The sequence below is a fragment of the Rutidosis leptorrhynchoides genome, chromosome 1 (assembly GCF_046630445.1).
Source record: "Rutidosis leptorrhynchoides isolate AG116_Rl617_1_P2 chromosome 1, CSIRO_AGI_Rlap_v1, whole genome shotgun sequence".
NCBI lineage: Eukaryota > Viridiplantae > Streptophyta > Magnoliopsida > Asterales > Asteraceae > Rutidosis > Rutidosis leptorrhynchoides.
The window spans coordinates 661,973,299-661,986,741 of NC_092333.1; the positions used below are offsets into that span (position 1 = coordinate 661,973,299).

The 13,443-nt window shown below is 33.7% G+C and overlaps 1 pseudogene; it reads left to right on the top strand.

Annotated features, from left to right (window-relative positions):
- LOC139888630 (probable amino acid permease 7) overlaps positions 1-13,088 on the top strand; it is a 103,065-nt pseudogene extending 89,977 nt beyond the window's left edge.
- Positions 13,089-13,443: the final 355 nt, after the last annotated feature.

Here is a 13,443-nt window from a genome sequence, read left to right on the forward strand (position 1 = left end):
ATTAGTTATAATATCATTAATTTTACTGATAGTAATAATATTAACAATAATAATAATATAACCTTTTATACTTAACATTATAATTAAATTTAATATGTTACAATTTATTTATTATATCATATTTACCAATAATATAGTATATTGAATTTTTAGTATTTATTTACTATTTATTTACACACAATTGTTCGTGAATCGTCGAAAATGGTCAAAGGTCAAATGAATGTATGAACATAGTTTAAAATCCTTGAGATTTAACTTAACAAACTTTGCTTATCATGTCGGAAACATATAAAGATTAAAGTTTAAATTCAGTCAGAAATTTCCAGGTTGTCACACATAACACGAATCACAACTACTATCTCATCGTTTTTGAGAAAGTAGACTCTTTTAAATTTCCTACATACGCCTCTCGACCTGGCCATATGCCACTTCGCTTCAATAGTCATGTACATCAGTCGAGCCTACTCGACCTTCTACTCACCTAACCGTTCAACCACAAATAATCATTTACCCAAACTCGCAGGAAAGAGTAACTAATCTATTTAGCGAATGCGTCATCCGCAACGTCAATACCTTATTAAATTATTTGACCTAACTAATTGTCAAGTCCGATATCGCTTCACCATTCAACCTTACACTCTGAGCACATATGAGCAACGAGGTTTACTTGTCTCATAAGCTCCCGTATTCGTGTCAATCATCATCGTTCAGAGGTTGTTTGAAAGAACCCGTTCATATACATTATAAACGATTCACAATAGTTGATTACATCGCGAGGTATTTGACCTCTATATGATACGTTTTACAAACATTGCATTCGTTTTTAAAAGACAAACTTTCTTTACATCAAAAATTGACGGCATGCATACCATTTCATATTACATCCAACTATAATTGACTTAATATTATTCTTGATGAACTCAACGACTCGAATGCAACGTCTTTCAAAGTATGTCTTGAATGACTCCAAGTAATATCCTTAAAATGAGCTAATGCACAGCGGAAGATTTCTTTAATACCTGAGAATAAACATGCTTTAAAGTGTCAACCAAAAGGCTGGTGAGTTCATTAGTTTATCATAATCCATCATTTCTGTAATAGTAATAGACCACAAGATTTCAGTTTCTATAAATATCCGTACACTCGCAAGTGTATAAAAGTATTCTATAAGTTGTAGGCACCCGGTAACAAGCCTTAACGTTCATATTTTACCCTCTGAAGTACACCAGATCAGGTGTGTTTAAAATAACCTCGAAGTACTAAAGCATCCCATAGTCAGGATGGGGTTTGTCAGGCCCAATAGATCTATCTTTAGGATTCGCGCCTACCGTACATAGACAAGTAGTTTAATGTTACCAAGCTAAGGGTATATTTCTGGTTTAAACCCACATAGAATTAGTTTTAGTACTTGTGCCTATTTCGTAAAACATTTATAAAACAGCGCATGTATTCTCAGCCCAAAAAAGTAAAGAGTAAAAGGGAGCAAATGAAACTCACAATACTGTATTTCGTAGCAATTATGTATATGACGGCACTGAACAAGTGCAGGGTTTGTCTCGGATTCACGAACGTATCAATATTGTGATTCAATATTGCAGGAAAGTACGTAGACGCAACAAAAATGATAAACGTTAGGTTGACCTCACGAGCAATACCCTCGAACAATACCCATAACCTCCATAGCTATAACCCATAATTTCCTTAGCTCTATCCCGTTTGAAAACTTATTTTGAAATCGTCTGAATATAACTCCGTCGTAGTATTTTATGTATACTAATAATATCTTGAAATAATACTAAGTAAATATATATATGTAATTCTATTGAGAGAGTTTAGAGAAATATATTTTCAAGTTTCTATGAAATAATGAAACCTATTGAATTCTATTTATAATAGATTTTTGAATTATTAAAGTGAATTATTAAAGTATAAATTATTAAAGTGAATTATTAAAGTATGAATTATTAAAGTGAATTATTAAATATGAATTATTAAAGTATGAATTATTAAAGTGAATTATTAAAGTAAATTATTAAAGTATGAATTATTAAAGTGAATTATTAAAGTATGAATTATTAAAGTTAAAGTAAAGTAAAAGTAAAGTAAAGGTAAAGTTAAAGTATAGTAAAAGTATAAAACTATGTACGTATAATACGCGAATAAATATATTTAATATTAATTTAAATCATTATATCATAAAATATTTTAGAAAAGTAGAATTATATATATTCATAATAGGTTTCAAGTTTTTAAATTACAGTCTGTTGGTGAAGCATGGGATAAAGTCCAAAGGTTTAATAAACGTATGAAATCATCTTAATGAAAAATGTCGAGTTACTTAACTTGTCGATATCCAACATCTAATTTATTTACACTCCACATTCTTACTTATAGATCACTTTACCATTTTCCGAATATTGTCAAAAAGAATAGATTTCTTAAATCACAGTGGACCTCATAACATTGGCCCATAATCATATCATCATGTATCTGATAATTCAATCATTTGATATTATCTCTTAATTCTATCGATAAATATATCGAAACAAATACGTTCATGTAAAGTATCATATATATCAAATACTTTGTTAATGTTTTCAGTTATTATATATTATATATACATATCTATATACACATAATTGTTAGTGAATCGTCAAACACGGTCAAAAGGTAATTGATTACATGAATGTAGTTCCAAACTTTTTGAGATTCAACATTACAAATTCTGCTTATCGTGTCGGAAACATATAAAGGTTAGGTTTAAATTTGGTCGGAAATTTCCGGGTCGTCACAGTACCTACCCGTTAAAGAAATTTCGTCCCGAAATTTGATCGAGGTCGTCATGGCTAACTTTAAAAATGTTTTCATGACGAATATGAGTTGATAAATAGAGTTTTATCATCATTGAGTAATATAGATAAAACAATTTGATTACGCGAATAGTATAAGTGAAGCTATCGCAAGAGAGTGAAATGAGTAAACGTATATTCGTTTTAACCGATGACGTAGTTATGATTGATTTCCGGAATTCATGGAATTTAAGGAAAATCTTTGCTATAAGATTTGGTTCTTCGACGATTAAGGAAATCATGATCTTATTTGATTAAATGCGATAATCTGTCTCGATTTCTCTGTCTGATATTTTACTATAAATCCACCCCTTCGTTTCTTTATTTCCACAGCTCACACCTTCTAGTCTTTCTCCCCAATTCATACTTTAAAGCATTCGTTAATATGCTTCATCCAGTATTGATTCTTGATATACTCTTAACTTTCATATCTGTCATTCTTCTTTTTCATCTGCCTCCGGAAGAATCTATTTACTTCTACTATACTCTCGGTTTTATAGTGTTTTTAGTTCTTCCGTGTCTTTATATTGCTATATGCATCGATATATACGGTTTATAATTTTTGGGTGGTTGTTGGGTTTTATATCTTCCCTTATATTTCAAAGCCCCTGCTTTTGTCTTCTATAATCATTGACATCCAAGTTAATGCTCCCTTCTATTTGCTGCGATTTATACTCCAATTTGTATTTTAGAGTTTTGTCCTTTCGTTTCTTCTTCTTGCGATTAAGCAACGTTTGTAATGGTCCAGTATTCGCAGATATGAATTTCAGAATGAACATAGTTAATGTTCTAAGAAGGAAATGGTAACGGCACGATCTTGATTTGTTAATTTACCAGAATACCCTGAAAAGACCGAATCATCAAGAAAATATATTCTTGATATTTTTAGAGATTAAATAGAATACAAGAGTCGTGTAACATGGAACATGATGACGGTATGGTCTGTGAATCGTCATGTCCCATTAGAAACTCAGCATGACTTACTGTAATATAATCACGTTGATCAAGTGTCATTATATTATACTAACTCATGCTTCAGTTCCCAACACTACTTCAAAACATTCATAATTTAAACTCGAAAGTTTATAGAATATAGAAACTAATAGTTTCTTATATGATGTAACACTGATAGCGCAAAGAGATAAATGACTTCAGATAAGATTAGTTGTGAAAATATCTTCAGAAATATCGCGGATATTTATAATGAAAGATATGATAATATCTTAGAATTTCTAATATTGATGGATGATGATGAAGATTTGTCTGTAAAGGTTTAGAATAAAGAGTAAGGTATTCGTTAATGACTTTAGCAGGCACTGAATCATTTGGATTCTTTGAAGGCAGATTTAGTCTTTGTGATTTGTCCACAGCCTCCTTCATAGTCTGTTCAATCCGTTTTCCAGTTCCAAACCTTCTCTTTTTCTCAGCTTTACCACCTTACTATTCTTTGTCATCAAACTTTTTACTGTTAAGATCGTTTACAGTTTTTGATGCTTCGTCAACATTTCAAGAACTAGTTTGCAGTTCAAAATATTTTTCAGAACTTCACATTCAAAGTATGTAAGTCCAGGAGATAGACGTTTTACGTACACATATAACTGTTGGCGTAGACATGCTGCGAGATTTCAAAATACTGGTTACTGTTTTTCGATGATTCGTATGACAATTCTCGTTACAAGATGCGAATGAGTTAATGATGTGATTTCAATAAATATAATGATTTTTCAAAAAGTCAAAGATAATTGAAGTTGTTGGTAAGTTTATTGCTAAGGTGGCGAGATATGAAAGGTCCCCAATAACGATGACGAAAGGGCAACGTATCTATCGAGGTTATAATAAGACTAGTCTGACTGAAAAGTCGAAGTTGATTTGCTGGAGCTGTGACAAAACTGTCTACTTTGAAAAGGAATTGAAAAGTCATTTTAGTTAATAAATGCCAAAGGGTCTGACACGGATACGCGTCGAACTATGAATTTGGCTTCGAGAGCTTTTTAGGTACATAAATGTGGGTAATATGTGGTTGGATCATCATCTCGATTGTTCATTGTTTGAAGTGTCTTCTAAAACTTCGGAGAGTTTGAACACAGTTTGTAATCGTTAATATACATATGATGTTCTAACACGGTTTTGAAGTCAAAGTATAGCTTTGAAAGATGTAGGAATCTAAGAGTGATGTCTTCTATTAAATCATGACTTGGATTTTGATTTGTCAAAATCAGAATGCGTAATCAAATTTGGGTGAGAATGGTTGTTTTGATTTCTATACAAGAATGTATATTGTTGTGAGATTTTGGGAGTATAGTTGATGATTTGCTTAATCAGATTCGAAAAATGTAATATATTAATTGTGAATTTATATATCTCTCGGGTATTACCTACCCGTTAAAAAAAAATTCACAATTAATATTTTGTACAACAGAATTTTATTAGAGTCTTTATGAAAATATATATGTGCATATTTTCTTCAGATGTAACATAGATTTAATGAGTTAATATTAAATTAAACTCATTTGATTTACGGTTGAAACTAGAACTGAATAATCCCTAAAGACTTTAGAAATTACATAACTTTTACGGAGTATTTATTCAATAAAATTGAAATTATGAATTAATACTTCGTTATTTGTTGGTGTTTGTAACCCTTGCACCATATTCTCTAAAGCCACTACTCGAGCGCGAACTCGTTGACTTCTTCTATTACACCGGGGTGATTGTTGGTTCGGACGAGCGGATAAATAAAATCTAGAATTTGATGTAGTATATAATCGTGACGAGATACTCTGAAAATGAGAGAGAAAATGGTGTTTCGGACCGGTTTGCCGGTAAGTACTTCAGGTTCATCGCCAAGAGGGCAATGTGGTGGATGGAAAGGATCACCTTCTTCTTGTCTCCAATTATTGAGGAGGCTACGAACCTATCCCCAATTCATTCATAATAGATGATGGCTAATTGGTTGATCCATTCCGGTCACACTGCTTTCGAAGCTTGAGTGGGATTCCATATCCGAATTCGAGGGACTTGAACTAATGACGAATTCCATTTCGTTAGATTGAATAAAGAATTTTTCGATATGAAATGATTTTTCGGCCATCGGGTGGTATTCTAATTACATAGAATATCTATATATATAGCGCAAAAGATTTCGTAGATTACGGAGGAAATTACGGGATATGTCAGGCAAAGTTTACAGTAACAGATACGCTAAGATATGGATTAGCAGATACGCTAAGATATGAATTTTGTCTATACACTATTCATGCAATCAATGTAGTAAGACGTGTCTAGACTAAGAATGATAAGCAGGCAATTTCCTAAGGATGGTAAGTAGATAATTTCTGACTAAAAATGATAAACAAAACTTTTGACATGCAGACACGGTCGAAGTCCAGACTCACTAATGCATCTTAACAACTATCAGTTAGACACACTAATGCAAGACCTGGTTCGCTAAGACCACCGCTCTGATACCAACTGAAAGAACCCGTTCATATACATTATAAACGATTCACAATAGTTGATTACATCGCGAGGTATTTGACCTCTATATGATACGTTTTACAAACATTGCATTCGTTTTTAAAAGACAAACTTTCTTTACATCAAAAATTGACGGCATGCATACCATTTCATATTACATCCAACTATAATTGACTTAATATTATTCTTGATGAACTCAACGACTCGAATGCAACGTCTTTCAAAGTATGTCTTGAATGACTCCAAGTAATATCCTTAAAATGAGCTAATGCACAGCGGAAGATTTCTTTAATACCTGAGAATAAACATGCTTTAAAGTGTCAACCAAAAGGTTGGTGAGTTCATTAGTTTATCATAATCCATCATTTCTGTAATAGTAATAGACCACAAGATTTCAGTTTCTATAAATATCCGTACACTCGCAAGTGTATAAAAGTATTCTATAAGTTGTAGGCACCCGGTAACAAGCCTTAACGTTCATATTTTACCCTCTGAAGTACACCAGATCAGGTGTGTTTAAAATAACCTCGAAGTACTAAAGCATCCCATAGTCAGGATGGGGTTTGTCAGGCCCAATAGATCTATCTTTAGGATTCGCGCCTACCGTACATAGACAAGTAGTTTAATGTTACCAAGCTAAGGGTATATTTCTGGTTTAAACCCACATAGAATTAGTTTTAGTACTTGTGCCTATTTCGTAAAACATTTATAAAACAGCGCATGTATTCTCAGCCCAAAAAAGTAAAGAGTAAAAGGGAGCAAATGAAACTCACAATACTGTATTTCGTAGCAATTATGTATATGACGGCACTGAACAAGTGCAGGGTTTGTCTCGGATTCACGAACGTATCAATATTGTGATTCAATATTGCAGGAAAGTACGTAGACGCAACAAAAATGATAAACGTTAGGTTGACCTCACGAGCAATACCCTCGAACAATACCCATAACCTCCATAGCTATAACCTATAATTTCCTTAGCTCTATCCCGTTTGAAAACTTATTTTGAAATCGTCTGAATATAACTCCGTCGTAGTATTTTATGTATACTAATAATATCTTGAAATAATACTAAGTAAATATATATATGTAATTCTATTGAGAGAGTTTAGAGAAATATATTTTCAAGTTTCTATGAAATAATGAAACCTATTGAATTCTATTTATAATAGATTTTTGAATTATTAAAGTGAATTATTAAAGTATAAATTATTAAAGTGAATTATTAAAGTATGAATTATTAAAGTGAATTATTAAATATGAATTATTAAAGTATGAATTATTAAAGTGAATTATTAAAGTGAATTATTAAAGTATGAATTATTAAAGTGAATTATTAAAGTATGAATTATTAAAGTTAAAGTAAAGTAAAAGTAAAGTAAAGGTAAAGTTAAAGTATAGTAAAAGTATAAAACTATGTACGTATAATACGCGAATAAATATATTTAATATTAATTTAAATCGTTATATCATAAAATATTTTAGAAAAGTAGAATTATATATATTCATAATAGGTTTCAAGTTTTTAAATTACAGTCTGTTGGTGAAGCATGGGATAAAGTCCAAAGGTTTAATAAACGTATGAAATCATCTTAATGAAAAATGTCGAGTTACTTAACTTGTCGATATCCAACATCTAATTTATTTACACTCCACATTCTTACTTATAGATCACTTTACTATTTTCCGAATATTGTCAAAAAGAATAGATTTCTTAAATCACAGTGGACCTCATAACATTGGCCCATAATCATATCATCATGTATCTGATAATTCAATCATTTGATATTATCTCTTAATTCTATCGATAAATATATCGAAACAAATACGTTCATGTAAAGTATCATATATATCAAATACTTTGTTAATGTTTTCAGTTATTATATATTATATATACATATCTATATACACATAATTGTTAGTGAATCGTCAAACACGGTCAAAAGGTAATTGATTACATGAATGTAGTTCCAAACTTTTTGAGATTCAACATTACAAATTCTGCTTATCGTGTCGGAAACATATAAAGGTTAGGTTTAAATTTGGTCAGAAATTTCCGGGTCGTCACATTGTTCATGGTAATAACCATAAAATTTATTCATGTTCCTCCATTCCACATAAGGATTTTATTACAATGTTTACAAACTCGAACTTCACAACAGTCGAATGATTAACACCGATCATTCACCACCATACTCAAAGGTTTCTCACAGGCAAAAACCTATGCACAACAGTAACTACAACTCAACATAAGCACACCCTTGCGGGTTCAATATTGTCCGTAAAGATCACTTCACTGAAAGCACAACAGTAACTACAACTCAACATAAGCACACCCTTGCGGGTTCAATATTGTTCGTGAAGATCACTTCACTGAACCTATCGGTTACAGCAAACACTCTATCAATTCTTATACTGCAAAGATTACCATTTCACGAAAATTTATAGAATGGCTCACAAGAAAGCCTTAGGCTACTTCGTCAGGCGCTATCGCGAACACCTACACTACTTACATCCCTCAATACACTTGGTGTGTACAAACACCACTCTTAACTACATCACTCACTTACACGAATCACTATCCGACTTTCAAAACTTGCCACTCACTAGCTTAGTCAAACCCACTCGACATACTTTATAGTTCACTAGCATAACAATCTTTCTAGCGAATGTATATTCCTCAAAAAGTTCACCAAAGCTAAGATATTTAGCCTTGCTACAATTTCATACACTACTAGCGAGATGCTTGGTGACGCTAAGTCTTATACCTCTCCGCTCACTAATAACACAATCAACCCAAGGGAATTCCTTAGGAAACACTACCCTATATGCCCTACAACACACTAACACCTACCATAATCCAACATCCTACGGGTTTCACTCCGTGAGTTAAACGACCTGTAAACACCCCGGTACACAACCTCTCATGCCGACTCACGATTTGAATCACTACATGATTCCCTATACACACACTCTACCGGGTCGTAACACATTACTATAATCACGAGACTATTTACATCCCATTACGGGAACCAAGTCTCTGCCACATACCAGTGTCAATCATCATCCTATTTACGGTAAAAGACTACAACCATATGATCTCGATCATGCACCCACTACTTAGGGTGACTACAACGTACTAATCTCATGAGTCCACGTACTCGCCTTAGGTGTCTATATCTACCATAACTTTCCTCGTCCCACAATGCACTCAAGTTGATGACAAGCACATCACCCTAGACTACCACAATCTTGGAACCCTCGCATTCCTCCTCAATCACTTCAAACATTTCCTAACCACGTCACATTCCTTTGTTCGGTACTCAACATGTCATGCTTGGTGTCAAGTTACACGGTTGTAATGATGTTGATCAGGCATTATTACAATCGCGTACTTTACCACTTCCACATGGTCATATAAAGTACTTCACCCGGACTAGCGCAACAATCACACATTACAAGACACATAAACATCTAATACCTCCCAATGATCAAAGTCTCGCCAGTGGACTTGACCATTAAATCCCTCTAAATGCCTGAGTCCCAATTACTGGACCCATCTCTAAAACACCGCATACAACACATATATCGCATCCACAAGTCAACCTACTCCCTAAAGGGACTATCGTCAAACAAATTCATATTCACTTTAGGCGACTATCTATCTAAGGCATATCATCAAGCACAACTGAAGGCCCACGAAATCACATATTACACATAATCCTTACGGTTTAAGTCTAGACAATCATACTCTACACTAATCACCTAGATCCCTTAAACCATGCTCTGATACCACTTGAAACGACTCCAACTCAATTTCAGAAAGCGACAACCCATTTTTTTAAACATTTTGATACAATCCAAAACCAATACAAAAGTTTACCCAAACTCATTCATATCAACCAAAATCTGTTTAGGCTTCCATGTATGGCAAAATCACACAACAAAACGCTTGAACAAGTTTAATCATCTATCGGGTGGACCACGACCCGTTACATAATACAAAAGTGTAAATTTGACCCAAATTACACAACGAACGGTTTAAGACTTAACAACCCAAACCAATACCAAGAGCATGATCCCGGGGACCACTTACCCCCAGCCCAAGTCCAATATGCTAGAAACAACCACGTCATAAGCTCAATAAATTCTTAGACATCTAGTCTAAAACTAGATATCTTCATGTTATCACACCGGTACCTATAAAAAGGTAAACAACAACGGAATAAGCTAACGCTTAGTGAATGTAATAATCATATATACATACACATAGCTCATACAATCACGACTATAGCACCGAGCATGCAATCAAATAGGCACCAAATGCTATCACGTCAAGAAACACATTAAAGCATGATACATCACATCAATCAAACATTAAAACTCGATCATAACACATAAGGATGTCCAAATCATCGGGTGGCCACCCAAACGTTATCTAGTGTCTGATTAAAGTCACTAGACAATAAGTGGTCTAACTCATAGTCCACTTTAGTGGCCTAACTCATAGTCCACTCGTCATGTGGTCTAACTCATAGTACACTCGCCATGTGGTCTAACTCATAGTCCATTCGCCATGTGGTCTAACTCATAGTCCACTCGCCATGTGGTCTAACTCATAGCCCACTCATCATGTGGTCTAACTCATAGTCCACTCGCCGCGTCACATCATCATATGCACAAATATTTGTCGGTTTGTTAACAAATCATCTTGTGGTCAAATATTCGCCGGTTTGACTACAAGTTACTCATAGTCAAATATTCGCCAGTTTGACTACGGGTCACATATATAACCTATGCACATATACATACAATTATTACACTCACCTCGATAACACGCACAAGTTTCATGTAATCACGATCTTCGTCCTCAAATCCGAGCAAGTATTCACCTATACGACACATAGGCATACAAAACACATAAAGAATCATTCTTTATAAGAGAATCCGTCACCACATCCCTTGACCAAGGGATTACACTTTGCTCACTAAAACCCGCCCATTTTGACACAAAATGGATACAACCCATTACCACTTCGAGTGGTAATTCTAACCCACACAACCAAGCACAATTTAAGCAAATTGCATTTGACTCAAACATGAACCAACCTAAGTAACGACCCAAAATCACTAGTTACATAGTGATTATACACTAATCACCTTTTAAACACCAAGTAACACAAAAACTAAGTACTTATGTACTCAATTTACCAAAACATGACATAAACCTTAGCTTTGACCCAAATCTAAGTCAACCCTTAGTTTTGATCAACAAAACAAGTTCCATGATTTCTAAATCATCAAGTACTTGATGACTAACAATTTTACACCCAATACGATGACCAATTTTACTCAAATTAGTTATCTAATTAAAAACCCACATTTCAGGGATTATACACACCCTTAAAATATCTTAAACCCTAAATTTCTTGAAGAAAATGGGCTTATTAACACTAATCAATCCAAACCATAACCCTAACTTCAATAGTTAAACATTAATTCGGATTTTAGGGTTTACCTCATCACCAATGAAGTGTAATAGCTGGACACACCAAGAATATCTTCCAATTTGGGTTGGATTAAGCACCATCTTCACCAAATTAGGGTTTTTCTCTCTTAAAGTTTCTCAAACTAGAATTGGGGAGCAAGCTTTAGAACATATCTGATGAATGAGAACCTCCTGACCAATATCCTGGTCTAATCCACGTTTTTTTTAATATATATAATATTTACACATTTGGCCCCTTGAATATTAGGGATGTTACAGAAGGATACATTGAAATCACCAGAAACCAAAACGATGAAGCAAGCCTCAAGGTCTGCTATAGTTATCACCACTGTTTTTTATCTGTTGTGTGGGAGCTTTGGGTATACAGCCTTCGGAAACAACACACCTGGCAATCTCTTGACTGGATTCGGGTTCTACGAGCCCTATTAGCTTGTTGATCTTGCAAATGCCTGTGTCATTCTTCATCTTGTTGGGGGTTATCAGGTGCAATTTGTTTTTTTTTTAAATGATTTTGGGTAAACAATGTTTGACTGCCAACTGTTAAATGGGCAGATTAGACGGGTTGAAACGGATTGCTTGACCCCAAACAGTTTTGGTTCTAAACATTGTCTAGTTATAATGTCAAACATAATCACAAAACTCAACAATTATTTTAAAATTGTTTTGAAAAAAGTAGGAGATTTTTTACATTTAAAATACAATTGGGTAATAAATGACCCAACAAAAGCAATTGGTTTAAAATTGCAACCTTTATCTTCCACTAGTCATTTATTTTCTTTGTGTATATCATACAGGTCTTCAGCCAGCCTATATTTGCAAGTGTGGAAACATCGTTCTCTGATAGATACCCAGACAGTCAATTCGTTAACGGATTCTACTAATTGAAACTGCCACTGTTAACATCATTACAGCTGAACCCATTCAGGTTATGTTTCAGAACATTATAAGTTGTGTCCACAACCAGAATAGCAATGTCGTTTCCATATTTCAACCAAGTGCTGGGAGTGTTAGGGGCCTTAAACTTTTGGCCGCTAGTCGTTTATTTTCCAGTGGAAATGTACTTTGTACAAAAAAAGATCGCACCCTGGACAAAAAAATGGATCGTTCTCCGAATCTTCAGCTTCGCGTGCTTTCTTGTATTAGCTGTTGGATTCATTGGATCACTAGAAGGACTCATAATGGCTAAATTGAGCTAAAAACTTGTTCAGTCTTCTTCATACACAATATATCATCAGAGTTGCATTTAAACTTCATGAGGCATTATATTTGTATTATTGTTCACTACTTGTAGATTTGTGTATTCATATGAAAGTTGAGCTATGTCAAGTCAATCTCCAATTTGTATTGTTCGAAACTACTTTAGAGTCGGTTACTGTTGACTGTTCATTATAGCTAGTCATACATTTGTATTCATAGATGTTTTACTCTAATGTTTGCTTCGACTTGGATTTGTATTCTTACATTGTGGAAAAAGACATGGTTTCACTACAAGAACAGTTGCACTTTACACTCAACTCATATAGTAATAGTCAGCTATTTGAAATAATGAAACCCTTATATAGATAGCAATAAGATATGGTTAGCATTGTAGTTCATTTTATCTTACTT